This window comes from Ictalurus punctatus, chromosome 22 (genome assembly GCF_001660625.3).
Source record: "Ictalurus punctatus breed USDA103 chromosome 22, Coco_2.0, whole genome shotgun sequence".
NCBI classification, from domain to species: domain Eukaryota; kingdom Metazoa; phylum Chordata; class Actinopteri; order Siluriformes; family Ictaluridae; genus Ictalurus; species Ictalurus punctatus.
Window position 1 is genome coordinate 7721359 of NC_030437.2, and position 27089 is coordinate 7748447.

General features: G+C 42.4%; 1 protein-coding gene across 1 annotated transcript in view; it reads left to right on the forward strand.

Annotated features, from left to right (window-relative positions):
- The window catches only part of fam172a (family with sequence similarity 172 member A), a 185230-nt gene that overhangs the window by 148972 nt on the left and 9169 nt on the right, over nucleotides 1-27089 (forward strand). The window lies entirely within an intron of this gene.

A 27089-nucleotide genomic window follows, 5' to 3' on the forward strand; every position in this document is an offset into this window, starting at 1 on the left:
TGCTGCGGGTTGAAAGAACTGTGGGAGTCACGTTAATTACGATCAAAGCAGCCGTAATAGTCATAATAGAACACTCTATTAGAAAACACTAATCAATTAATTAGGGTCTGATGTGTCATCCTGTGTTATGTTGTGATCTTATTTTTATTTTTTTTACTTCTCAGTGCTGGTGTTTAGTCGTTAAATTTAAACTGTGCGTGCATGAGTGTGTGGTGTGTTTCGCGCGCACGTGCGTGTGTGTGTGTGTGTGCGCGCGCGTGCAATTTTAACAGCCCACTCCTTTCCTCAGTTTCTTTTTCTCACAATTATGATTTAATGAAATGCACATTTAAAATGATTGTTGGAGAAAACAGACCAAGGCAAAAAAAAAAAAAGAAAGAAAAAAAAAAAAAGAAAACAACCAAAACAAGAATGCTTTGGGAATATATTAGGCAATGTACATAATTGCGGAAGATGATTAGAAAGCAAACATCCTTGAAGGTCCTTGAGTTTATAATCAGCCTCGAAAATTAAAATATTTATTTGTGTCCCTTTTTGCCTGAAAAAAGGGATATTATTTATATAATTATGTAAACAAAGTCGAGCGAATATATTTTTTTGCCGTCATGTTGGAGAGCACGCCGGTGACCTTGGCTCGTTTCCTCGCACACTCTGGGCTGACGGATAAAAACTTTATTACAAGTCGACGGCACGAGGAGCAAACAGCTTGTGACAACCCGTGTGCGCTGCGTATTAGGGAAATATCACAATTAGTCACCGATTTCCTGGAGCTAAAATGCCACGGAGAAGGGTAATAAGTGAGGTTTGTTTGTGGCCTGGAAAGCCGTAATAATAAACTGCTTTCAGAGCACTGCATTCCACTTGCTTCAGCGTAACAAGATCCATGATGCTATTACTGCTAATCCTGGACCTTCTCCTTTCATTAAGAACCCGTATACTGTACCACTCCGTGCATGCTGCTACGCCAGGTGCGTCCTCTCCACCATCACCCCTTGATTGTGGAGAGGCCTGAGCATCCTTACGTGTGATGGTAATTCCCCTTGCCTACACACACACACACACACACACACGCGCACATGCGGCGAGTATATGGAAGTGTTTCGCCTGATTCAAGCCTTTTAGAAACAGAAGCACATCCCAATCTTTTTCTGTACTCGACTACAAGGTACCTTATGGCAGATGAAGCTTTGCTCAGACACACCTGTCTGTGTGAGACATGCTGAAGCGTTTGCGTCTCATCCAGGCAGGCAGGAATGTGGTCTGTGTAGTCGCCTAATCACAGTGACCCCTAAACGGTCCACCTTATCACCTCTCCCTTGGAGCAGCACACGGGGAGTGAGTGGAAAACACAGCTTTCACTGCTTGTGGTTGAGTGATTTTAAGACTTATCTAATCAGCAGGGCAGTTGCTGTCTGTCCACAAACACACACACACACACACAAGCACTTGGCCTCTCATTTTGCCAAGCTGGACGAGTTTCAATTACTTCTATTTAGCGTGCAAGTTTGTCTCTGAGGTCTGCAGGAACATTTTGGTTTTGGGAAATGGAAAAGAACAGTGGAAGGCCAAAAGCAAGGAACATGTATTTGATTCTGTACTGGATGAGGGAAATGTATTGGTATTTACCAGACTCCAGAGTGCCCTCTAGGCATCCCTGCACGTCATAAAGTCAACCTCTTCAGTGCCGTTAAAAAGAAACAAAAAAAAAACGTAAGTAGGTCAACGTAAATACCAAAGTCCCATTTTAACGAAGCTTTTCTTTGGCTCAGGCCAGACACAAACTCTAGTTGATGTGTGCGTCTTCATCACCTAAACCACCCATGGTCATTACGGACCTGAGAGACAAAGACTTCAGAGCTCATGGCTCAATCAGTTCTTTCAGCCCACAGCTGGGGTAGATGAGCCTGGCGCCAGCCACCATTCCAACAGCCGAGGAAGCATCAGAACGAATTGCACCAGGCACCTATCAGCCGTTAATTATTGTAGCTAACGCCGCAGATGAAGGAGTCAAGTCTAGGTCAGAGCAGAAGATTTCAAGGGTCTTATCGGGTTAAGGTTGTAGGGCAAGCTCACCCGACACCCCCCCCCCCCCCCCCCCCTTAACTTTAATCTGATGCCATGCCTGTGGAGATTTGTGCAGATCTACACTAACCTTTTGACCCAGAGGTGCTGCTTGCAGTCACATGTCAGTTAGGCTCCTGCTGTCTGGATTGGGACAGATCGGGATTGACACTGGTATCAGGGTAGGACGGTCTTCCTGGAACGTGTCTTCGGGTGGACTGCTGAAGCTCTGATTCAGAGCTCGCTGACTCACCGGGGCTCGCACGTTGTTGGCTCTCTGACATAGTCCTTAAACTCCGCTGGGCATGCCTGCCCCCAAAACTGCCATAAGTTAATGTGAACGGTGTCACTTTGCTATTTTTATGGCTCCCCTAGCAACCATGCAGGTATTAAGGTTTTGACAAGCACTACTAAGGGTACAAGGAGTTGACGTTGACTCAGGTGACTTAAAAGGGCAGGCATCATAATGAAATCCTCAGTGTTATGCGTTATGTTTGAATCTTTTTGGAGGGATGCTTTAAAATAAGTTGATCAGATCTACTTTGTGGTAAATAAATGCGAATCTGTAGTTCTAATCATTGTTTTAATATTATTATGTTGACCTATTTTCGTATGGTATTGTGGCGTGTTCCCTTCTGTGCACACATTTCGAAACCTCTCATTAGATCTCTTCCTCCTAAGCCCTAGGTAAATGTTCTTCTGAGCTGTGCGGCAGATTAGTGCGCAGCATCATCAGGGCCTTTCTGACCTCTCTGATCCGCTTGCTCTTTATCCTGGCCTGGGTTGTCTCTTTCCTAGAAAATGATATTACAGTGTTTAGGTCATCAGCTTCTCTTCTGCCCTGTTACTGTAATCCTATTTTCTGTGTCATCTGGCAGTGTCAGCAGATGGTGGCCTGAGGAGGCAGTTTGACACCCAGATCACAGCTGTCTGGCCCGCCTGACAGGCCTCCTTTGTCTCTCAGTCATCACCCCAAAGCAGTGGCTCTCGGCCCCATTGTGTCTCTATTTAACCCCCGTCTCTTTCAGGGTGGCTCAGCTAAAATGTGTGTAATGTATGCAGTAACATATCTGCATCTCTGTTTCTTTTGCTTTTAGCGTGTAAGGATGGGTGGGAGTGTTTCGGGGGGTATCTCTGTTTCTCGCGCTCTGTTTTGGTGCTGATGAAAACATTAGTGTGCGAGCAGCAGAAAGTGAAGGGGCTCGATATAGCCCCCTGAGGAACGCCTGCCTCTGGCTGGCGTCCAAGCCTGCGGTTGCTTGGCCTCACTTAGTTCCAGCTCAGTGCCTGTGGCAGCCTGAACAGCCTTAGCTTTGGACTGACCTCATGGCCCAGGGCCACTCCTACCTCATTCCCATGATTTTCTTTGATATTCTCTCTCTCTTTTTTTTTTTCTTCATCTGTCTCTTTTCTTCAGTGCTCCCTCCCTGCCCCCAACCTCATAATATCTTTATAAGGCTTCATTTTTTTTGGAATTAATTTGTCAAAAGAGAAAGAGAGAGCGTGGGAGAGAGAAAATACTAATGGATACAGTACTATTTATGGAAAACACATGCTGTGGGGGTGGGGGGAGCAAGAGTTTAATCGACACATTTCCATATTGCTCACATTTTCAGCATGTAACTTTCATTTTGTTTTCCATTAATATTGAAATCTAAAGCCTACATTAGGCACATGTGTTTTTGATTACAAATTATCAGCACATTCCAATATGGATTGGAAATAATTGGACAATATGATACACTTGCAATACTGCGATCTGCAAGCATGCAGTAATACATTCGGGGAACAGTGCAATGCTAAGGCATGAGTTGCAGCGGATTTGTTTGTGCATCGGTGTACGATATATGGCCTCTAATTAAAGTCTCGAAATCAAGCCTGGGTCTACGTGTTAAACAAATATGCGGAACGAGTGCCTACAGTATATAACATTTAGTTATGTATCTAATAAATAAGTCCACTAAGGCCTGTACTTCACCTGAATGCTGTAACTGCCTTGGCAACAAACACATTCACTCTCACTCACACACTCGGGCTGTGATTAATTCACTCAGACATGTTCAGTCCATTGTTGGCTCATGCAGTGTACTTCTCCCAGGTTTGTGCGTGTGTGTGTGTGTGTGTTTAATTGCCATGGCTCCAGCTCTCTGTCAGCTTGTCTCTCATCTCTGTGTGCTGTCCCAGACATGCTGTGTGAGGTGTTTGTCTGCAGTGCACAGACAATCAATACTCTCCCATTTAAAGAAGTCTAAGGTCAGGTCCCTGCACTGATAATGTGAATTTTGTTACATAGTCAAAGGTCAGATAATAATTATGTTTTTAACCGCTCTGTGTGCAGAATTGATCAGTTTCCTGTCAGGGACGACCACCTCTTATCTTAACCTGTCGCCTTACTGTACTGTAAGCAGAAACCAATTTGCTGATGTTTTTTTTTTTTTTTTTTTTGGAGATAGGGAAAATGTGCTATCTGACCGCATGTCCTTTATGTTTATAATGTCCTGCGTGTGGAATGTGATACTCTGTAAACCTGTGTTTGCAGTTTGATGATTTTAATACAAACTTAACATCAGGGATGTGGATCCCGAGCCTAGCCTCGGAGCGCTTGAGCGTAAAGCGGGAATACACCCTGAACGGGATGCCTGTGGCATAGTATCACTGTATGTATAATTTATCCAGTAGCCTGGGTATAATTTGGTACACTCGGCGTCAGAATCGTCACTCCCGGGCACCAGAGTGTCTGATACGCTTCGTACACTTTTCCAGACACAAGCTTCAGGATCTGGAACGCTGCAATCTGATTGGCTGTCTGCACTTCTTTGGTGTTCACTCCCAGCGGGACACCAACAGTTTTTCAAAGCATAATTCAGGATAGGTAATGACACGGGTCTTTAAAAGGTATTAGAGAGTTGTGTTTGAAACAGTCAGAGGTGAGCGAACAAGATGTGGTCTTCACGGTTTGCTGAGGGGCTATGTGGAGAAAAAAACACAGCTGTCGTTGATTGTTTGCGATGTCCGAGAAATTCTAATGAATACTAGGAGTCTGTGCGAGCCTAATAATTTCCAGTGATTATTTCCTACTTTAGAAAATCAGTGCAATGCTAGTGTGAGCTCTTAGTTATGACACGTAGTAGTTGCGTTAATGTTGACATATAGTACTTTGCAGAAGTTTTTTTTTTTTTTAATTACAAATTTTGTTATAGATTTTTATCTTTGTCTTCTACATTATTTATATGTTCTTCACACTAAATATCGACTTCGCTTAATGTATTACCGTTTACTCCTCTTTATAGTATTTTTTAAATGTAGAAACGTATCATTTCATTATGTTTGAAGGCATGATTGCTGTGCAGCATTTCTTGACATGCGCCTAAGCACAGTACTGTAGGTGTGTCTGTGTGTAGAGCTGCCAGAATTTCACTGTTTCAATACTACGAATCTTCAGTACAATCTATATAAGGTAAATATATATATATATATATATATATATATATATATATATATATATATATATATATATATATATATATATATATATATATATATATATAAAAAAGATCCCGTGTTATGCTCTTAGTTGGCATAACTGTTTAACGTAAGTCTGTTGAAACACATTTGGTAAAAAAAAAAAAAAAAAAGCTTTCAATAAATTTTCGGAATACTTTATAATTACATCCGTTTAAATAATTATATTATATATTTTATCAGTATTGCAGTATAAAGAAAGAACAAAAAACATCTTTTTCTAAAAGTTATGTTTCTCTTTTTTTCAAAACTGTAAGGATGAAAACATGTCTTTGGTTATTAGGGTCAGATACAGGATTAGATGTATAAATTTATTACAGGAAGTAGTTACATATATACAATATGTACATGTTATATATGAGTGTGTGTGTGTGTATACAATATGTACATGTTATATATGAGTGTGTGTGTGTGTGTATACAATATGTATGTTGTTTGTGAGTGTGGTTTAAGAAGCTTCCTGCTGCCGCAAACTTTGACCACAGTACCTTTTTGTCTTCCTCTCTGTCCTAGAAATTCTTCTGCAGGGCTGCAGATTGGTTTGTGTGTGTGTGTGTGTGTGTGTGTGTGTGTGTGTGTGTGTGTGTGTGTGTGTGTGTGTGTGTGTGTGTGTGCGTGCGTGTGCGTGCGCGCGTGTGAATTTGTTGACTCTGGTCAGGTCAGGGACTGCTGATGGCTTTCCCTCTGCATCCACAGAGTAAGCGCGAGGCTTGAACCATGCTTCATCATTAAACCATTAGAGGAGCCACAGGAAGCGACCTGCACAGGTGACTGACTGAGGGCCTCACGCCGCTGTTTGTTTACCTGTGTAATCACATTCAGGCAGAAAACCACACTTAGCTGAAAAGCAGGCTAGCTGTTCCTGCTCTCAGAGGCACAACAAAAATACAGTCTAAAAGGTAAACGTGACTGGCTAGCCTCTGGCTACCATTTATTGGGGCTACACAGGTGACTGACCGCCTCATGCTGCTGTTTGTTTACCTGCGTAATGAGAGTCAGGCTGCACAGCTGAGGGAAAGCAGGCTAGCTGAGACGGCTTTCAGAGGCACTACAAGAAAAGTTGGCAAACAATACTGGAAGTTTTTCTAGCTGATGTCAGTTCTAACTGTGTTTATACTGGAATGTACTGATGTTGCACTCCGTGCTCTTAGTAACGTTTTAAAATGAGTTCTAAAAGCATCATTTTGGTTGCTCCGGAGTGAGGCAGCCGTCTAAGCATTCACCCTATCATTGGACAACCTGGATTCTGAATCCAAATTTCCCAGCCATCCATGGCCGAAAGTCCGAGAGAGCATAATTGGGAGGGAGGGATGGCGTTCTCTCTCCCATGTCAGTCAGAGCGATGCTAACCCAACATCACGCACGTTAGCTCATGTTTCCAGATGTGTATGGATGGGATTAGGAATCTAATGGAAGAGTTTTTTTTTTCTTTTATTTGTTTTAGTTTTGTTATTTAAATTACACAAATATAAATGTGCCCAAAAAAAAAAAAAAAAACCACAAAATATTTTTTTCATTTTCTGTCAGTATTGAGGCTGTTCTCACATAGAATCCTGCTGATTCACCCACAAATCTCTAAAAGCTGTGATTGATTTACTTTATTTTTTTCACCAAGTCCAAAAATTTCACATTCGGTCGCATTCAAATATTACGATCGATAAAGCTAATATGTGAATATGGCTTGCACAGATTCCAGGGTTAATGAATGGCACCTCTATTGATCTGTATGGGAAATGTTTGTGTGATACATGAGGCTTTTGAAGGGAGGGGGAGGAATCGTAGCGGTCACCGTTGGCCTAGACGTTCAAAGGGAGATGAAGCTATCAAGATTGCGTATTGACGGAAGGGCTCGGGTGAGTGAGTCCCAGCAGCTTGAAATAAACTTGCAGCGTGCAGTCATTACAGCCGGCCACCGTGGCCTCCCTTAACCTTGAGCTAGTCGATAAGCTATTATAACCATGCAAATTGTGGCCAAATCAGAGATCTGACATATCGGAATTATATTCTCCCACAGCCACCGGTTTATACATCATTATAGGACTGCGGCAACAACATGCAATATGCTTACCGTTGTTGTGCCCCTGTATTTTCTCATTAAGGTTACTGGAAGGAGGAGAAAAATGAAGCGGAGCGTTTTTGTGGGCTCATCTGCTCTTTTTGCAGCGGGTGCCAAGTCGTTTTGGGGAAGGTGGGTAACTCAGCTGCTGGGATGATGTAATGCTATGTACACGCTATGTAAACACCCCAGTGTCCTTGTCCTTGGAAATGTCAGTAGGTGTGTGTGTGCAAGCAGGGAGGCTGCAGGGTCAGGCTGGGCAAAGCGCTATTACTTTGCTGTGGGTGTGTTAGTTTTTCACCTCTGCTCCTTGTACATCAGCTAGCCCGGTGTCACTAGAAGGAGCTTAGTAGATACCAGTCGCAATAAAAAAAAAAGCCGACATATTGATCTGGGGAGAGCTTAGAGGCTGAAATAGGGTTATCAAGTTAAGGCGCTAGCACACATGTATAGTACATAGTGAAATTCAGCTCGACATTTTAATTACTCGTTTTTCCTTAATCGCGCAAGTTTTTTTTTCCCCCCGTGTAATTTAATGATTAGTCACATTTGCACATCACTGAGGAACTCTTCATGTGAAACTTCCATGTCTGTTTGTATTTTGAAAGTAGGGGTGAAAGAAAGGTGTGACTGTCGAATCAGTGTCCCTGCTTTGCTTTGGCACAGCGTGTCAAAGGATCAGGGTTCAGGCAGCCTCACGGGCTGTGATTCTCCAATCCCCTGGCATTCTAAAATACACAAATTTGTTCCACCAAGTTTTCCGATGGCTCGCAGATGGGCAACGATTAATCAGAGAGGTAACTGTGAAGTAGTTTGCAATTAGACGGCAAAGCTCTGAAGCATTCTAATTGAATCAGAAAATTAGAGCGACTGTGTGGTAATTGGCCGGTTCCTATGCAGCAGGTGCCAGCCCACTCGACTGTGGAACAAGGTATTTAAGTCACATTAGCCAGAGAAAAAATATTCTCTGATATGGAACACTTAGATTTTCTGCTCGTTTTCACTGGCGATGTCACCGACGGCGGACCCAGCCACCTCGCGGTGCAATTACGATAAGCACCGCCGCGCAGGAAATCGACTTTCCTCCGACCGCCTCTTCTCCTGGAAAACGAGATTTGGGGGGTGCAGCAACTCATTAGTAGCGGCTCTATCAGCGTGGAGGCGCTCAGATTTATCGGAGCGTCCCTCCGATTCGCCTGACCTGATAAAGAGTCACACAAGCCATCTGAGTGTTTATAAAACATTAATATTATTTAACTATGTATTTATACCATGTTCAGATGTAATGTTTTGGCCCAGCACAAGACACCAGAACAGTTTGGCATAGATTCCTCAAGTGTCTGAAATGCTCCCGGATATCACGTGGACGGACGCTGTTCTTCCAAAACATGTGTTCCCCTTTAATCAGTGTCCTGATGATGTTGGTGGATCAGGTGACTGTGAGGGTCATCGCATATGCTTAACATCATTTTCATTCTCATCAAACTATTCCACGAGCCCTTGTGTCCTGTGAATGCGGGGCGGAGTCATCCTGCAAGAAACCACTCCCATCAGGGGATAAAGGTGATCAGTCAGATTTGTAATGACTGTTCTAGAAAAATCTCTCCAACAGAATAGCAGAGCTACCATTCATTAACCCCCCCCCCCCCCCCTTTATCATCCAGATACAGTATATAGGCATATTTGTTTTTTGTTTTATTATTGTGTGTGTGTGTGTGTGTGTGTGTGTGTTGGCAGCCTGTAATAAAAGTGTTAACAGCCCCATCACTGAGGCCTCCCGTTATATTTGTTTCCACTTTCAGGAAATTCCTACAGTACATGGACCTTGACCTGAACACTAATATTTTTATTGGGGTTTGTTCCTTCATCCTCCCAATCTAGTTACTCTGCTTCTGGACTTCACTCTCTATCCCACTGCTTCTGCGTCCTGTATCATTGGCCGTGGATTCATCGCTCTGTTGGTGTAGTGATATTTTAATATTTTCGTGTCAATCAGACTCTGATTTCTGATTGCTGCATTTAAAGTAGCTGAACTGTAATCTGGAGCGTGTGCAGGGTGTGAGATGTGTGCACACGTGTGTGTGAGCTTTGTATGTGTTGTGCGCGTGTTAAAAGAGCGCTCTCGCCTCGTTTTCCCCATGGCAGAGCCAGTCCCTGACAGTGCTGACAAACATGAAAAACCAGCAGAGAAAATTAAAAATTGATCACGTTGCGACAGGATTTGCACCTTCTTTGGGCTCGTACGCTATCCGCAGGTCTTCTTCGCACGAGTGCAAAGGCAGGAGTTCTTTCAGGGCTGTCGGAATGACAGAAACAGCGAGCGAGAGGAAGTCAGAGAGGAAGAAATCCCTGGGTACAGCATGTGGCTTTAAACCATGGCCTGTTTGCACAGTGAGACGCTCAGGGAGCATCCAGAGTTTGACTCGTGCTTCTCTTCTCTGTCTGTCGCTCTCTCTCTTTCTCTCTCTCTCTTTCTCTCCCTTCTCTCTTTTTGCTTAATCACCTACGTCTTCTATTACACACTCAGTTCTCTCGCTCCCTCCCTCCTTCTCCCTGTCTTCCTCTCATGTCTCCTCAGCATGCACAGTCTGCTCTCTCCCCCACTTTGATATCTTCATTTGCCCTGCCAAAGCACCAGGCTCTCTGGCATGTGTGCACTCCTCTGAAAGTGGATTACACTCGCATCTCTCCTTCTATCATTTATTTAGCACTAAATTCTTCTTACACGGGGTTATTACACTTTTCTGTATTTTAGGGAATTTGGAGTATGTGTGTACTGGGGCCAGACGACTCCACAAGGATAGTCACGAGGATAACTGCTTAAAAAGCTGCGGCTTTTATTTTAAAAACCAAAAGACCCAAAAGTATTCATTTGTTTATTCATGATGGTAAGGTTAGGGTTAGATCTAGTTGTGTGAGGTGCATTAATTAGCTGCATTAATAGTTATATCAAGGGAAGGCCTGGCAAGGATAGCAAGGCAAACATACCTGTGTGTGTATTTACCTGAGCATTTAATTGCGTGTCTTTTCTGCACGATTGAATTCCGTCATCTCTCATTCTGAGCTCAAATATCCAGCAGTGGAGGAATGTGTCCAGTGTGTAAACACGTTGAAGTAAATGAATGTCGTGTATTGATTCCCCTGGTAATGAGTTCCTGGAGACAGATGAGAATCTGATTCATTGAATAGTTTTCAGGTTCTGATGTTTCTACGTTGTGCCACTCGTGTCTTCCTCACCGTCTCAGCCTACTTTTCAAGGCTTTTCAAACATTTCTGTTACTCGAGCATTTCTGATGTTCTGCGTTTTGTTGATGATTACTTTTGTTAAACAGTGAATTCATTCTGTACAGAAGTGTAATACAGAGAATTAGAAGAAACTCTGAAACTGGCGAGGCATCCGAGCTTTAAGACACAGACCATCTGGCTCAGCGGCATGTGAGCCAATAGATCGCTGTGAGCTCGTCCTCACTCTTATCTTTTTGGATACTTTCAAAGCACAAGGTAGAGAAAAGACAGGGATGAATAGGTAATGGGATCGATTGATTGATTTCGAATTTTTCTCCTGGATTTCTTTCTTTGTTTTGTTTTTTTTTTCCCAAACTGTATTCCGACATTGCCAGGTTTCAGCAGGTTATTCATTTCTTTACCTTTGTTTGACAATTGGGACTTTTAAATAGGTCAGTTTGGTCAAGAACTGGTATTGTAATCGCACAGGCTGACCCTGTCCATTCTCTGTCTTTCCTCCCTTCTTTACCCAGGTCTTACAAAAATATTACCACCTACACATTCAAGATTGGATTATTCACAAAATCCTTTCCTACGCACTAATTAATCCCTCTTGACACGTATTAAATGCAAAGTGGTCTAAGGCAAGCCACTTTAACCATGGCCTCCATTTAAGGGGTGGTTGAGGACAAGCCCCATCAGATAAAAGAACCCTTGCCCTGGATGTGAGGTATATGTTACCTGCATCACTAATGCAATTACTTACGCTTGGCTAATTTCCTATACGAGGGGTTTTATTTGTGGCCTGGCCAGTATCCTGTCCTGGAGTTGCACCTGCGAGGACGTTGGAGGACCTGTCGGAGCAGCTCGAGTTAAGTAAGAGCTTTGACTCTGCAGTGATGACTCGTAACTGTCATTGAAATTGTGCCTGGCATTACATCATTTTAATGGACGAAGCTACTTAAGATGGGGCCAGAGTAGAAGTTAAGCTGTGTGTGTAGATGCTGGTGTCAATGTGATGTCTGGAGGTGAGTGAGTGAATAAGAGTTGGTAGTCTGTGTGTGTATCTTTCACTGTGGTTTACTGACTGACACATGGCCACTCCTGTTGTGCCTCACCCTGTGGTTGACCCTAGCATTGATGCAATCTGCTGTAAACACATTAAACCAACACCCTCGTACACCGAAAGCCTGCTGCAATGTATCCCAGTCCACAGCACCTTCGCTACTCATCAGACCCAGTACTTGGCAGGTGGCCCGCATTCTCCTCCACTCCAACCTGGGCTCAGGTCAGTCGTCTCCACCCTCACCCCCCCCACCCCTCCCTGTGCAGGTCCCGGTCAGTGCCAAAGGTGTGGGTGAGTGACGTGGCACTCTGGCTGACCCTGTCTCTTGGCACAGCCATTGATTTAATGGGATTAGTTGGATAATGCAGACTCTGTGTCTGTTCATCTCACCGGGGCCTTTTTTTAGCCCCAACCGACTGGGCTCTGCCAGCGTTCATGGGGTCGAGGGCAGCACAGTAGAGTGGGCAGGCCAGTTGGGAAGACCAGGATGGGTCGTACTCAGAACACAGAGAAAGCAGGTCAACGTGGGTGCTCAGGTTTGAGCTCTTAAATACTGACACATATCACCACTGAGCTATATCCCAATTACAGTCATTTATACATGATACCTGATATCACTCTGATGTTTTTTTTTTTTTTAAGATATGTATTAGATTCCTGCCTGGCCTTCTTCCCCATCTCTTGCACTGTAGTTAGGAAGGCTTCCAGGTTCCCATGTGTGGCCATGATTGGCTTTGATAATTGCTCAGGATAGCATGTGGAGCAAATCTGCTGTCCATGCAGCTCGGTGCAAAGCCACTCAAGACCTCTCCCAGGCATCTCTCCTACATTCTGATTACTACCTTGTGCTGCCAGTTCAACTTGTTATTATAATGAGAATGTGAACAAACCAACACATTCTTATGAATTTGTCCTCAGTGGGTCCATGTTGCTTTATCTGGAAATGTACATTATAGAGTGCCTCACCCTGCACTGATGGACCTTGTCATATCATGTGTCCTGTCAGCCCGAGCTGTCCAGCTTCATGACGATGGGTCACGTTTGAATGGCACAGGTGTGCTCGAGCCACTCTAGGGTCACTTTAGGGCTGGGCCACTTTTGACAGCTCATGTGTGTTAGTGCACAGGTGCATGTGCTGAACACCTGTCCACCCGTGGCCCGTGGACACACGGGAGCTAGACTTCCAGCATCAATGCCTAGAACTTCCAAGTCGTCTTCTGTCTCAGGCAGACAGATTGTGGCTGGCGTGCATACATCAGTTCGTCTTTGCAGGGGTAAAAACCACATGCTAGTACACACACATAAACACACTTGGGTATATGATTAGGGTACTCGCATATTTCAGGCTGTTCTTTTGTGTACATGACACAAAAGTGCAGGAACCGTCTTTTACAAACACCAGCATGACACAGGAAGTAGCCACAATTAGCCATCAAAGAGGTCATGAACATTTCACTCTCTTACTGTCTCTCATCAACTCCAGCAGTCGAGTTAATTTTATTTGTCCTCGTCTGAGAGGCAAAAAAAAAAAAAAAAAAATGCATTTATTTAGCTCGCCAGTATTAGTCGGCTTTCAGCTTGGTAAATATTTAATTTGGACCCTTTCATTGTTCTGTATTCAGATCAGCGCAGTATTGTAAATATTGTGAATATTGCTACTTGTTTAGTGGTTATGTTGGCGAGGACGGAGAGACATCCCTTTTTCATCCCAGTGACTGTTACCGTTTATGAGGCTTTCCTAACATCCTACCTCTAAGTACACACACACACACAGTGAGAGAGAGGGAGAGCGCGTTTTGATGCACTTTCCTATAAAAGCGTCATCCCCCCATTTTATCTAAAAATTCTTTCCCCCACCATCAAGCCCAATCCAGACCTCCATAAAGAAGACAGAAGAAATCAATACTTTGCTATTACGAGCTAACATTTATAAACTTTTATTTAGCTTTTACACTTCTCCTGTCTGCTATTAGATGACTCCATCTCTCTCTTAGTTATGATAGGGAGGCTAAAGTGCTCAATATAAATCAAAATGAGAAGTGCAAAAGATTATCTCAAGCTCACCTGTTTTAGTGTTCCACTAAGATCGGTTATATCCCATACCCTTCATTCTAATGCCATGTGGCGGTAGCAATAATAGAGCAAGACAATAGGTAAAATGCTCAGGGCTGTGTTTTTTATTTTTATTATTAATATATATAGATATGTTTATATAGTTCTTTGTCCGATACCAGTCACAGAACCAGAATTTGGACCCTGCACTCGCTTATTTCCTCTTGTCCAAGTCACACCGACAGCATCGTTCAGTGAAAGATTCCTAGTTTAGTGATACAGAAAGCATTATACACACACACACACACACACACACACACACACACACACACACACACAGAAATATTGATAAAAATGATAAATGTCAGTTGGAACAGGTCACAGATAAAATCAAAACATCTATAACGTATGTTCGAGTGATATAAGAACTACAAGACGTCTAGTGTACCAGATAATAAGAGAAGAAGAAGAACCGAGAGAGGAAGTGAGTGAGGACGAAAGGCAGGATGGTTAGGAATGCTCAAAACAACACGTACCGAGAACACAAAACAATTTGGTTCTGGTATATCGTGACACAAGCTAGAGATCTTCAGAACTGAGACGCAGAGATCGTGCCTGAAACTCACCAATATATATTTTCACTATTTCCTTACAGTAGGGTTTTGAAAGGGTTGTCCACTAATTGTGGTCTAATGAAGGAGCAGTGGTTGTTATGTGAGCTTATGGAAGGGAACAAAGCATTATTGACTGTCTTTTTCAGTAAATAATTTGAACTAGTATGTAATTAAGTAAGTAAATTTTATTTATATAGTGCTGAACAGAGTAAGAAAGGTAAAAAACAGAATAGAACCAAATAAAAATAGACAGTAGTAAAAAATTTAATCACAAACGCCTGAGAGAAGAGATACGCTTTCAGCCTCTTTTTAAAAATGATAATTGAGGGTACAAGGCGGAAGTCCAGTGGCAATCGATTCCATAAGCGAGGGGCGGAGACTGAAAAAGCTCTATCCCCCTTAGTTTTTAAACGGGATCGAGGGACATACAGAATAAACCTATCAGATGTTCAAAATCTGCACGATGAACGTGTTGTAAGAAGATCTTTGAGATAAGAAGGAGCTTGATCATTAAGCGTTTTAAAGACAAACAACAGAATCCTTAACTGGATCGTAAAAAGGACTAGGCCAGTGGTGTGAGTTTTTACACACTTTTGTCATTTATGGGAGTTCTTCAAGATGTATTTTTGGAGTTGTACATGTATTTTGCATCAGTGAATCCCGTTAAAATATATTGCTAAGATCTGGTCCGAATAAAAAACAGATTTAAAATATATATATATATATATATATATATATATATATATATATATATATATATATATATATATATATATATTTGCCCAGCTCCAATTGAAAAACGTATAAATCTTGCATTGTTTCTTGCATGTTCGGTACAGAAGTGCAGTTTCAGTCAGAGGGTAAGAGAGTCGAGCGAGAGCAGGGGATTAAAAGAAGACAGAGAGAGACCTTCTGTAGCCCTCTCTCCATCATCTGGCTGTGCTTGTTCCTGCTCAGGGGAGAAGCAAAGCATTCACATCAGATAAAAAATACACAAGACATGGCTGATAGAAGTGCGAGATCACTTTTCCCCCTTCTGAGACAGCAGAAGAAATATGTGCAGTTTGTGGCAAGAGCACATTCAGAATTAATGCGTGAAGTAAAAGAAAGAAAGGACGGTTGGATAAGTAGCGTTATCACAGAGGATATAGGAGGGGAGAAGAACGGTTGTATACTAAGGCGTAGCCGGAGGAATTTTGATCAAGTAGGTCACCTTTGTGCAGGACAGCGTGTAGAAGAATTGTAACGGACACACCGCAACTGCTTCGGAATTAGCCGATGGTTTCTTTTTCGGAATGTAGAAATGTCAAATCCAAAGGAGTGGAGAAAATTAGGACCTGTCGAGTTTTTGTAGTTTTGTCGAAGTCTCTTAGGTAAGACATTCGACCACTCCTCATTAATCAGTGGCATGAAAGCTACGACAAGCAATTAGTCTTGTAGCTGTGGTCAGGGACACAATGGCAGAGCTGTTAAGTTCAAGCAATTTATGTCATGTCCCTTTCCAAACAACAAACATATCACTTTCCAAACCAAAGTCAAAACAAGCAGTGAGAATGTGTGTGGCTTTTCGTGGTTATAATCTGGCAGTTCCAGACGTCACGACGGTGTAACCCTCTGGCAAGTTACTGAAATGCTTTTGGAGTGAAGTTTCAAATGCTTCAGCATGTAGGCGCACTTGATCAAATATATCATCTATAAACCAGTGCGGGTGCGTAGTACCGTCATAACATTTTAGAACTTCAGACGGACCTGGTATGGAGTTACTGAGGCTCTTGGGGTCAACACTGTAAAGACGTGGAATGAAACAAGGATTTAAATCGCGCCAGCAGCCCAATAACCAACGACGGGTAGTAATAAAACTCAAGAGGATTGACCATTTTGGACAAGGATTGATGGCCATGGGTGATGTTGAGGAGAGGGAGGGATTAACGAGGCATTTAAGCCTTGAGTAGAAGCATGGGAGGGATGTTATATTAGGCGTTTCAGATGAAAGTGAGTCCACTTGCTGAATTGCAATGGGTTTTCATGGAGAAAGGAAGCACTGGCAACCATAATACATGAAATCGTATCACTTAGCAGCTCAGTGCAGATAAAAAGATGTTTGAACTCTCAGACATAATTTATCGGCGTAAAAATTCTCCCTTCGTCCTGTTCGTGATTTACGACTGGGAGTACCTTTCTCCACCCACACTTTAAGCACCATCTCTCATGCTCTCTCGGTCTCTCATTATACTTGGTGATAAGTCGTAATAGTGTTTTTCTTCAGATGGCTCCAACGCGAGTTGATGTTGTGCTAATGAGTAATGGATCATTACTTCACTAAAAATTAAAAGGTGGACCACACATGTTCATTAAGTGCAGCAGAACTCTCAGACACAATGGCAAAATATTGCTTTCTGCATATTAAAAGCTGAACCACTTAAAGCCTGAACCACTGAACCTACCTGCGTTAACTGACTTGATGATGATAATATTTCTAATACAGTGCTGCACAAATCATTTTGCTGATTTATTTCCATATCAGCGAGAAGAAGAAGAAAAAAAAAAAACCCTAATCAGATAAGAATCCATAGCATGCTGTTATAACATGTAATTCCCCAGCGCTGTCGAAGACTCAAACCTCATTGGTCAAAAGGTGTTTATTATTTATAGCTGCAGCTCTGAGAGTAATTCATTTCATTCGAATGATATTAATGAGTTTGTTCTAAGGTTATTGTTTCCATAGTAACAACTCATTCACATTCACAGGGACTTGTGTGGCAGCTTAAAAAAAAAAGTTTTATTTGAAAAAAGAAAAAAAAAAAAGAAAAATGTATAATCATGTACATACTGAAGCGTTCTATAAAGAGACATTATTTTATTGTGTTTAATAATTACCGAAGGAGGGGGGTACGGTGGCTTAGCGGTTAAAACATTTGCCTCGCACCCCCCGGATTGGGGCTTCGATTCCCGCCTCCCGAGTTTGCACGTTCTCCTCGTGCTTCGGGGGTTTCCTCCAGGTACTCCGGTTTCCTCCCCCCGTCCAAAGACATGCGCTGTGGGCTGATTCACATCTCTAAATTGCTCATAGTGTGTGAATGTTTGTGTGAGCGTGTACGTGATTGTGCCTTGCGATGGGATGGCACCCCATCCAGGGTGTCCCCCAGCTTGTGCCCCATGTCACCTGAGATAGGCTGGGATGCATGGATTTAGCGAGTCTCGATTATCAGCAATTTGTAACTTGGTACGTTTTCTGCCATGGGAGAGTCTTCAGGAGAGTTTATAACCGCTGTACGATATCTGGTAACAGGAACTAACTATGTACCGTGGACGTTCCACAACATTAAATGTTCTAAGAAGCATTATGTGTTGTTCATTAACAAATAAAAATGGTTCGTTTTGGCAAATTGCTGTTTCATTAGAGGAATTAAACACTTCTGGAGAGTCTTATTGGGGGGGGGGGCATCACACTACTACCCTGTTGTGGATTATTTTCCTTTAAAAGCTCTCCCGGTCATGTTTCGTTCCTTCTACAGGAACGTTTGATTCATTTTCTCTTACTTTTTTATTTGTTGTTGCTGGAAATAGTTTAGAAATTGACTTCATTACATTTGACATGAATAAGTATTAGGAGTTAAACACTGTGATTTTTGAGCAAGTGGTTTAGATAGACATGAATTTCTTCTTCGAGTAGTAGGAGTATGGTCTTTTTAGGTGGCCATCTTAAGCGAAGTGCCCCAAGTATAAATCCCTCACTTAAAAGTGTATTGTTTTTTTTTTTTATAATGTAAAAATCTGAGGTTTTTTTTTTGTGGTGCCATGCTGTTTAAAATAAACACTTATTCACTCACTGTCAGAGATCCCTTAACACCCATTCCGATGTTTTCCCACAGTGTTATCTAGAGCAGGTTTTCATATGGGTCGGTAGCCATGCAGCCTTCAGCTTGGTTTTACATCCTTTGATCAATATGATATGCTGTGGGGTGAAAGTTTGCTCCCCTTTAAGCGCGCTCTCCCTCCTGACAGGTGAAAACATATCGATCATTTTATTCTATTTGCCGCTCCCCTCACCGGCTCTCACCTCTGCAGTCAATAGCGCAGGATTGAGAGAGTCTCCTGACCCTCACCTCTCCCGCGCACACACACAGACCCATCACACCCTATCCTTGTAATCTTGTCCCGGCCAAGCTCTAGATCGGCGATTTAATTTTGATTAATTGTACCTGGCTACAGGGTCACGGTGAGTTGTTACATTTGTGTGTCCTACATGGTTGTGGGAATGTATTTAGGTGGGTGCGTGTGTCAGATGTCAGCTGACCTTGTCAGGCACGGGTCTCCGGAATCAAATAAAGATGGGATTTGTGTGCGTTTTTTGTCCTCACAGCAAGGGCGGATTGAAACGCTCCTCTTTTTGAGGTCGGTATAGTTGTGGAACTAAAGACAGAAGACCTACTGCACGAAATTAGCCTCACTCAGGTTCACTTCTGTGTTGCGTCTGACGTGAACCTACATCTCAGTTCATCTTCACTCTCATCTGCAGGGAGTGAGTGAGTGAGTGAGAATTATTCTGTCTCTGACTCACACGGCATGAAAAATGCATAACTCTGGGGGTAAGGAAGCCTATCACGAGGTTAACTCTTCCTACACTTGTTTTATTTATTTATTTATTTTTTTTTAAATCTTTGCACTAGAAATTTACTCTTTTTAGAGGCCAGTATTTGGTGTTTGTTTGCTGAGCTAATGTTTGGGGAGGCTGTTTACGCTCAACTTTCAGCCCCTGTTAATTATGTTCAACACAATTACTATCAATGGGCACTGAGCACCTGGCTGCGTAGTTTTGTATTTTTATAAAGCCTTATGCGTCACTCTATTTAGTTTATTGCTGTTTAGATTTGGTCTGCAATGTCTTTTTTTATTATTATCATTATTGTTGCACTCTCTTTACACATGGATGTTTTTGTGTGAATTCAATCAGGAAATTAAGTGTAAACAGGGCTCGGAGTCGAAATCGGCATGGAGATTGCACAAAACAGGACCTAGTTACAGATCAGGAACAGCGTCTTTGATCAGAAACAGAACCTTTAGCAGAATATAATGAATCTTATGCAACCAGCAGCTTTTGAGGACATCAGGAAGATGACCTAAAGTGAGTAAAGAAGAAGAAACGTGTGGAAAATGTAAGTGATTCTGGAATAACAGAGCCGTTAGCCATTTGTGGCTTCGTTAAAAAAGAGTGAATTAACTCCGAGAATGCAGCGTAAGCAAAAATGTGTGTTCCCAAATATTTGTTTGTATGCTGTAACATAGTTTTAAAGGCTGCTGCAAGTATAAATGACACAAAACCTGGGCATTACATGGCAATAATGTCTGAGGTATTGAGCGTCAAGACACTAACACACACACGGATGTGTTCTCCAACAGCTTGCAAGAGCTTTTGGGCCACTAGTTATCTCTCACCTTGTCATTTCAAGCTATCTTTCCTACTTTTTTTTTTTAGTCTTTCTTTCTCCCTCCATCTCTCCTGTCATCAGCACTCTCAGGACAATCCAAGGCCACATCTTGAACCGCAGAAGACTTTCTTTCCCAGGCACCCACTTCTCCTTTGAAGAAACTTTTTCTCCCCACTGTTGCCTCTTTCCTTCATTCTACCTCCTGACAAATTGCAGTCTCATCCTCACTCCACACTGCTATCATAGCACAGCTGGACTTTTTCAGGGTCAAACGTAGGTCAGAAGCAAAATAACACCAAGTACATAAAAGTTTGCTTGTGTTCATTTCCCATTAAGATATATATATATATATATATATATATATATATATATATATATATATATATATATATATTTTTTTTTTTAATGTTAAAGTTCAGGTTACTTTCTGTCATGTTACTTTGTGTGTATTAGGGTCAATCAGAGTAGACGAACTATGCAAGTCAGCATGATTTAAATCCTTATTCGTTATAACAAAACCTTATCCGTGTCCACATCTGACTCGCCTGGCCGTTTCTTAGAATCCGTGGGCTCGGGGAATCCCGTAGCTTAGCCCCAGTGTCCTCCTTCCGCTGTCTGTGCTGAAACAAACAGGGGAAATCCAACTCAAACAACCTCCCAGTGGTCATAGAGACCCCCCGGCTGGCTCCTGGCCTGGGCCCCTGACGCAGGGGCCATGCAGAAAGGACAGTGTCCGGAAGTTCCTGTCAGTTAGTGTCCTCACTATCACCGCCGCATGACCTTCAACCGACTGCAGCACTTCCTTTGGCCTCTTAGATGAGTAAACAACAATGTCCCTTTCATTTGAAGTCCAGCCACAGAGCCAAATGTAATAACATCATTCATGGTTTGATGTGATGGTTGAAAAAACCCCCCACTAAAAACAGACCACAGGTTTTCAGTACAAGTTCAAATACTGAGACTGGGATAGTCGTTGCAATACGTTGGTCGTTTTTTTTGTTTTTTTCTTTTACAATTTCTGTGGTGATTTGGAGGTTTTGCTCATCATCTAGTTGAAAGCTATTGTATTGTTAGAAGTCTGAACCCCCATGCATAGCATGTTTTGAGCTGAAATATCCTGGTACTTAGCAGAATTCATGACACTGGTAATCTTCATGAGCCCCTCAACCACCAGGCATTAAAAAAACATCCTGAAATGTCAGCGATCCACGTCCATATTTCTATACGAGGTGCTTTTCCTTGTGTGCTCTCCTGTTTTGCCAAACATGTAGATGGTGTACATGACCATCATGAACACTTGATGCCAGTCGTAGTTTTAACACTCGACGTTCCTGTGCTGCATTTTCTGAGATGCTAAACCCTCAGTAAAGGTTTCTTTCTTTTGTTTGCCAACAGCTTGCTATAGTAGAAACTCGACAACCACAAGAATCAACTAAACTGTGCAATTCTAAAACTGTGATTGCATGGGATTTTACATGTGCGCAGCCTCATCTTTATACCGCAGGGAAATCAGACATGGTTAAAGGCAACAGAGTTTCTGCGAATGGAGAGCAAATGAGAAAGATTTTCAAGAGTACCATTTGCTAGTGTTGCACTCTTAAGGAAAATACAGAATTTAAAAAAAAAAAAAAAATTGATAGATCAAATCTAGTCTTTCTTATTGTTTGGGGGAAAATTTAGAATTATTATTTGCAGTTTTTCTGGAGATGCAAAAAAAAAAACAACAACTTTCCAGTAACAAAACAACGTATTGTATGATTTTGATCGTATTATATGATCAGTAAAAACCATCAACGTGCATGCGAGGTCTACGCCACTCTTTGGCTTTCCCTCCGGGCGCACACATTTGCACACACTCTATAAGGGGTTGTTCCTTGCTCGTGCTGAGTGTATGTGAACCCCATTAGCACATTCCCAGATAGCAGCCAAGGCCCTCTTATCTCCATCCACCCATTAATTACACTTTGTTCCCCTAAGTGATCTATTTATGCTCCGTCCACCCCTGCTGCCCACTCTAGACCTATCTCTCCACCTCCCCTTCAAGATAACAGTGCTAATGCGGGGCTAGCGAGGTCAGAACGGCCTGTATGAAGTGTGGTCCTGTGCATTAGCCGCTGCTACTAAACTCCATTCTGTCTGCCATCCACCATACCTGGGGCCACTCGTAAAATGACCCTAATTGAAGATGGCATCACGGCTAGATTAAAAAACTCTCTCACACTGGAGTGGATAGGGCATTTTCACCTGAGAACCATGAAGGGCTCTTTGGTTGTGAGCAGTCTTGAGGGTGGGAACACACGCATGACTGTTATTCAATGAGGTAGCTGTTAGTGTTGGTCAGTGATTGGTTATATATAGATTGTATCCTGATGAGGGTTTAAACTTGTAGTCAAATCTATTGCCGGTTAAGTGTATTGAATTCCAATCACTCTGTTGCACGTAATATACAAATCATCTCATTACACTTGACAGCCAAATTGTTCTTTTTTGTTTGTTTGTTTTTGTTTTCTAATTAAAAGATGTTTTCAGAATCAGAAATTGTGATTCTGCATGCCTTTTTTAAAAACCACTATATTCACAGTCATGGACAGCGTAGAACCCTGGTGAGTTTGGGCGGCAAGGAGGACTCGTGAGACAGGGGACTTCTTACAAAGCTTCATGCTTATTTTATTTTATTTTTTTATTTTTCTGTGAGTGCTTTTCAGCATTTACACACACACAGACGGTGTGTGTTCAGCTCAGCTCCCTCTCCCCGGTTCACAGCATTCCGTAAAAGACAAACAAGCCAGACATAATTAAATTTGCCATGATCACACACAGGAGAGAATCATCACGCATTACCTGTCGGTTCATCCCGCCTCCTCTCCGTTCACAGCTGACGTCTGACCACGCCCACGCTACCACAGACTCCATGCCTTCTGATGTATTTTTAAGGGCTTTTGGTGGAGTGTAGTAAAACAGAATGTACTATGTAGATTTATTTATTTTTTAAATATATATTTCCACGTAAATAATTTCCAAACAGATATTTCACCGATTTTTCATAATACTGTAATCTGGTGTAAAATGGGTCTTTCTTTTAATCCCTGTTCGGTGTGTTTGGATTGTTTGTTTGGTTACGCACGTTAAATGAGTTCTAGACAGTGCATTCAGTTTATTGTATAATCTTTGTATTGTGGATGCTTTCACATAGATACGCTATGTCCCAAAAAAACAGTTTATACTCCATGTCTCAACTTTCCGTTAGTGGATAACACCACCTGGGTACTTCTGCTGAAATAAAGACTACGATGCTCACCCCGAACATCCTTTCAACACATTTAATGCTGTTTTGACTTTAAAGCGTGGACGGGTATTGATTTATAATCCCACTATCAAGTGTCACCCAGAAGAGGATGGCTTTCCTTTTAAGTCTGCGTCCTGTCAAGTTTTCTTCCTCAGTTCTTCTCAGGGAGTTTTTCCTTGACACGGTCAGCATTGGCATACTCATTTGGGAACTAAATATAAATCTATACACAGGTTTATTTTGTGAGAATATCTATTGTTAAAAGTGGCGGGCAGATAAAACCGTATCGATTTTATTTTTTTTTTTATCCGATATACACACCACCACCCTCGACTCTGTGATATCTCAAACTTGCATAGAACCTGTGAATTGGTGTATCATCGTGACCGTTTTTGTCTCCGCTCAAGGTCGATTCTTTTCGCTCGAGTTTACACACCATCAGTATGGACGACTTATGTGCCGTGATTCAGTCTGGAGAGCTTGCTTCTGTTCTTGACTCCTGCTACTCCTAATGTAAACACTCTCAGCCTTCTGCCCTTATTTATGTATTGACCAGCTATGGATTCGTCTTTTCACTCCGCGCTCCAATACTCGTCCACCATTCTGTCTCACTTGCCAAGGACTCTTGATTTTATGAGGCACATGGAGCACTAGAGTAGCCAAGCTGTAAAGAATTTGTAAGAAAATGCCTTGAATCGGGGCAATTCTTTTGAAGTGCCATGTGTTTGTTCACTTGCTGTTGTGGAGGTGTTAAACGCGGACTGTTCCGTATTAATTAAACGCTATACTTTAGGACGTCTCTCCCAGCGGAGGTTATTAGAGCGTTTCTGGATACACTTGCCGAGATTTAGTCTCTAACCTTATCTGACATCCATTCAGAGTTAACACGCCGTGCGTTAGAGGTCAGTCGCATGCTGAAAGGGCTGGTGGCCAAAACGGCGAGAGAAGGAAGTGTGTGTGATGTGTATTCCATGAGTTTTTGTGCTTGTGCATCTGTTTATCTGTAGGCTTATCTGAAGAAGCCAGACAATGCCTGTTTCCTTCTATAACCTTCAATGTACGCAATACTGCTCATTATCTTCTGCTGTATGCCCAGAGAATTGTTGCCATGACATTCAAAGAGTAGTATGTATAGCCTGTGCTGCAACAGCTCTATAAACACAATGCATGATAAGCACAATATAAACAAGTGATAAATATGATTGATTCGTGGGTAAACACTTACAGTAAAATCATAAACTACTCTTTTTTTTTTTTTGTAAGTTTGTGGTGTCGTTTTATGCTTTTGTCTGTCGTGACAACTTCTTCAAAGAAAGTCTGACACGTTTAATCTGTGCACGTGCAATTTGTTTTTCGGTTGATCTGCTACATGTCATTGCTTGTTCTTGACACATTCTATTATGCAGGGCTAAGCTTGTGTGAATTAGCTCACGCTCAGGCCTATTTCTGAATCACATTGTACACAGACTGACGCTAAGCCTTAATTCATTTGTTACGATGTGATTTTTTATTTTTTTTTCCTCACCTCATTCAAAGATTCGTCCTTTGCTGTTTACCTGATAGCTTCAGGGAGCAACAGTTATATTATAAAAAGCTGCTAGTGCTAGACAAGCAGCTGGGCTTTTTAATTGATGCCGGGTTTCTCCGTGTGTGTGTGTGTGTGTGTGTGTACAGTCTCAGGCACTAAAGCAATCTCCGTGCCTTGTGTCTCACCCGAATCTCATTGGACTAGCTGCCTAAACATCAGTCACTCTATGAAAAAGCTAGTTCTAGCATTGGGTCTGCCTCATCTATTTCATAAATATGCTAGCACAATGATGATTAGCCACAGGAGCTTAGGAGCTGTTTGCTCTCTGGGCCTCCCCGTCACTTTCATTTGCTTTTCTTCCCGCTTCTCCCAGAGTTATCTATGAGATATGCAGTCATTTGAACAAGGCTAACTTAATCATGCTAACGTGGGCTGAGGCTGTTTGACTTGCCAACAAATTAGCGCTCAAATTAGCCTTGAAATGTTCTGTAATTCTGCAGAATTGTCAGGGATGCAGTTCTCCACCCCCTACTGTGTGTTCATGTGGCTGTGTGACACATGCTATGTAACTGAGGTAGTGGAAAAAAAGAATCTATACAGAGCACTTTAACAGTAATATATATTTAAATCACCTTTGCCTGCTAAATAATAATGCTAATGAGTAGATGTTATTTGGCCCATCCTTTAATTCCTGATTCAGATACTAGGGTACCACAGCATTGTATCCCGTTATCATCTTGTAACTAAAGCCATTGGCACTAAGAGGGCTGTGTGTGTTGTTCAAATGGCATAAGGTGTGATTTTGCCTGGAGCATTTCAGGGTCTCAAATTCTCATATTGGACAAAATGTTCCGTCTCTCATTTTCTGGTTATATTATATATTACATTATAAAGTCTCTATTCCAGCTCTATACTTACAATCAACTTAAGCCACTTACAAATCGCCAAACTGCAGTTAGCACTGAAGGGACACCTCAGGGACACACACTGCTGAAACCTCATGGACACAGACTTCTGTACCCTCATAGTGACACTCTGTTGGAACTTCATGGACACACACTGTTGGAATTTCATGGACACACACTGTTGGAATTTCATGGACACACACTGTTGGAACCTGTTTGGACACACACTGTTGGAATTTCATGGACACACACTGTTGGAACTTCATGGACACTCTGTTGGAACCTCATGGAACCACAATGTTGGAACCTTATGGACACTCTGTTGGAACCTGATGGACATGCTGTTTGAACCTGATGGACACTCTGTTGGAACCTCATGGACACACACTGTTGGAACCTGATGGACACACACTGTTGGAACCTGATGGACACACACTGTTGGAACCTGATGGACACACACTGTTGGAACCTGATGGACACACACTGTTGGAACCTCATGGACACTCTGTTGGAACCTCATGGACACACACTGTTGGAACCTGATAGACACACTGTTGGAACCTGATGGACACACTGTTGGAACCTGATGGACACGCTGTTGGAACCTGATGGACACACACTGTTGGAACCTGATGGACACACACTGTTGGAACCTGATAGACACTCTGTTGGAACCTGATGGACACACACTGTTGGAACCTGATAGACACTCTGTTGGAACCTGATGGACACACACTGTTGGAACCTGATGGACACTCTGTTGGAACCTGATGGACACACACTGTTGGAACCTGATGGACACACACTGTTGGAACCTGATGGACACTCTGTTGGAACCTGATGGACACACACTGTTGGAACCTGATGGACACAATGTTGGAACCTCATGGACACACTGTTGGAACCTGATGGACACGCTGTTGGAACCTGATGGACACGCTGTTGGAACCTCATGGACACACTGTTGGAATTTCATGGACACACTGTTGGAACCTCATGGGCAAACACTGCTGTAACCTTATGGACAAACAATGTTGGGCTCTTAGGGACACACATGGTTTGAAACTCAGGGATATGAGGACTGAAAGCTCAAGGACTCAATACTGGAAATTTAAGGTCACACTGTGGAGCCCTTAGGAACCCACACTGCTTGAAACTCTGGGACACACACTTTTGGAACCTCAGAGAGACACACTGCAGGTAGCTCAGGGACACACACTGTTGAAAACTCAAGAACACACAATACTGGAATTTCAGGGCACATTGTTTGAACCTCAGGGACATGCTGCATGAATGTCGGGGACACGCATTGCTGAAACCTCACGGACAGACTGGAATCACATGG